This window comes from Hipposideros armiger, unplaced genomic scaffold (genome assembly GCF_001890085.2).
Source record: "Hipposideros armiger isolate ML-2016 unplaced genomic scaffold, ASM189008v1 scaffold_279, whole genome shotgun sequence".
Taxonomy (NCBI): domain Eukaryota; kingdom Metazoa; phylum Chordata; class Mammalia; order Chiroptera; family Hipposideridae; genus Hipposideros; species Hipposideros armiger.
In genome coordinates, this window is record NW_017731629.1 from 1,929,878 (window position 1) to 1,932,943 (window position 3,066).

Below are 3,066 nucleotides of genomic sequence, written 5' to 3' on the forward strand. Positions count from 1 at the left end.
AGATTTTGAAATTTGGTTTAGGAGGTTCCTTCAAAGGAATAGGAGGGTCTGGTTAGCATTGGATGAGGATCATGACACAATGGTTTAGAACTGGTGGACACAGCAAGGCAAGGGTTTTGAGGCAAGTAATTGAAAGAGTCTTAGGGTATAAACAGTCAGCCAATGGTTTCTGTTGAAGAGCGATGGATCTTTCGGAAAGTTCTAAGAGTGGACAATAAAGCTATTTGCATCTTTTATCTCTCTGGGCAAAATTTTCTGGAAGTGAATCTATGCTGGTGAAGACAGGGTCTAGTAAAGTCAGAGTAGACAGCAAGCTGTGTGGGCATAGATAGTTTGGGGTCTCAGAATCCAAGCCCTCAGTTTACAAATGAAACCCTGCCCCAAGCCCCCACACCCCCTTCACTGTAGAAATGAACTTGAAGGCAGGTCCCAAGTTCCCCACCCACTGCCCATGTTATGTCCCAAGATGGTGTTATTTGAGTCAAGTAAATAAAACCAGTCTCTGGACTTAAAGAAATATTTTCGAATGATTGGGGGAAAAAAAATAAAAGGTTGGGGTAAGATAGAGAGTATGTGTGTGAAAGGAGCCTGGATGCCTAAGAGAAGAGTTTTGGTAAGTCTGAGGAAGTGACATTGGAGATGTCACTCGAATTTGCAGAGAACTCAGGAGCTGTCCAAGCTGAAGGAGAGCAATTGCAAAAGAAGCAGACAGCTGGGGGTTTGAGGACAAGGAAATGTGTGTGGCTGGAGCCCAATGAGCAAGAGAAGAGATGTAGATGACATGGAGTGAGGCTGGAAGCCAGGGCCAGGTGGTTGGGAGGCGCTCTCAGAATGCCTGAGTAGGATGGGCTGGTCCTGCTGTTGCAGGTGCCACATGCTCTGCGCATTTATGTCATGGCTCCTCGCCATTGGAGGAACACTTCCCTGCGTGGTGAAGACCATGTCTGGATTTTCCAAGGAAAGGGGCTGGGAGATGCTTAGACATTCAGTGATTTGCTTCTCCCTGAGCAAAGTAAGAAATACATCAACTAAGCCAGCTGTGGGGCTTCCCAGGGCAGTAAATTATCTTTTTTTTTCTTTTGGTTGGTTTGCAAGAAATGCCTGCAATTCCAGGATATTCTCTTAGCCATTATCACACTTGAACATTCATTTTCAATTTCTAATGTTGAGCTGGATGGTTTTTATGGCATCTCAGATAGAGAAAAATGAAAATGAATGTACAAGATGAAAGACAAGCCTTACTTCTTGGGGTGTACTCCTTGCAGTTTCTCCTACAGCAACAAGAAAAACCTTTTAATAGGATTTAATTAGGTACACTATTTTCTTTTTAAATGTACCCACAGGCACTAATTGGACAAATCACATCATCTATACCCAGTATTATCAACAGATGGTGATTAAAACATTTTAAGAGTGTCGCTTGATGCTTACATGAAACCACTTAGTAGTCTATATGCAAGCTTACCTAGGCTTTGTAATGTCTGAAAAGCCAGGAAATCAGTGAGTGATAGAAAATAGCAAAGCACTCAATTCATCAACTAGAATACTCATTTTTATTTATAAATTCAAACACAGGAAAGGATTTGTGTATTGACATTTGGGTGTATGTGAGCTGTTTTAAAACTCATTCTCTTTTCATTATTATTTCTCAAGAAACGAACACCACCATTGCAGATAAAATCATTGGGCAGAGTCTGGAGGGGTTCACGTGGTTTCAGAGTAGGCCTTCCCTGTAAGAGACCTGGGAGGAAAAATGGCTCAGCAGTTAAGGGCATGGATTTTCAGATTTGAATTTCATTTCTATCCTGAAAAGCTAGGTTCATAACCTTGGGAAAGTTATTTAACCTCTATGAGCCTCAGTCTTCCAGCCTTTAATATGANTGGCTTCTTATGAAAATGCAGATTCTGAATCTGCCCGGTGTGGGTCCTTGAGTTTTTGCATTTGTACCACACTCCCAGGAGATGCAGATTCTGCTGGTTAGGGGGAGTCACACGTTTATAGCAGGGCTCTCAGCCAATCTAAACAAGCAGAGATTAGAAAATGTCACTTGTCAGCCTTGACATGGCGTATGGTTAAGAGGAGAGCTTGAGTGTCAGAGAGACTTAGCTTCAAATTCTGGCTCTGTCGTTAGGCGTGTTACTGAACCACGCTGGGCTTCACATTATGTGTCTGCAGAAGGATAGCATGGGCATTTCTTGAGAAGATTGAATGAGATAATATCACTTGCAACATTCTTATCCAAGCACTTAGTAAGTACTCTGTAAATATTAATTATTATTGGCATAAAGAAAAACAACAGAGCATTTATGAAGGATCACACTTCTGTAGGAGTCGTTGTCTCTTCCTTATGAGTGAGGCAGTGTGGCAGATTGGAAACTGAGCTGATCCAGAGAGGAGGTGCTTCCTGTCACTGCTGCAAATGTGGCAGTTATATCCTGTAGTGGGCCTCAGTTTACACACACTTGTCCAATGAAAAAGTTGGACCCATTTTGTCCTGTTGCAAACATCCTAGGAATGTGTTTTAGCTCCCCTGGATGACTCGAGCTGCACCAACAAGCCCCAAGGAATCAGCTCCCCATTTAATAAACTGCAAAGGGAGAGGAACTGTGGGTGGCAGAAAGCTTATCAGAACTACGGAATGAAAAGCCCAGACCCCAAAGAATCTGCCACTCAGGGGATGTATTTAAAAACTCAGCCCTTTTTAGCATGAAAGAGCCAGGGCAGTGATTTCATTACTGATGGGCTCCATCAGAGGCAAAATTGGAGCCAGCATCCCTGATCAGGGCAAAGAGCAGGGTAACCAGCTCTGGGGAGGACAGGTCTGTGGAACGTCCCACTACCTTTCTCATTCTGATGTACAGAGCTTTAGATTTTTAAACAAATGTGCTCTGGGCTCTATGATTTTGTCCATTTTCTGAAGGATTTTCTAAGCATCTGTCTAGCTTCCATCTGAATCACACCTAAACTTGTGTATATGAATCATTTCCTTCCCAGTTCACGCCACGGCCCCCACCCCCTCTCATTCACTGACACCTTCATCACCACCACCATTTGGAAAGAATAAA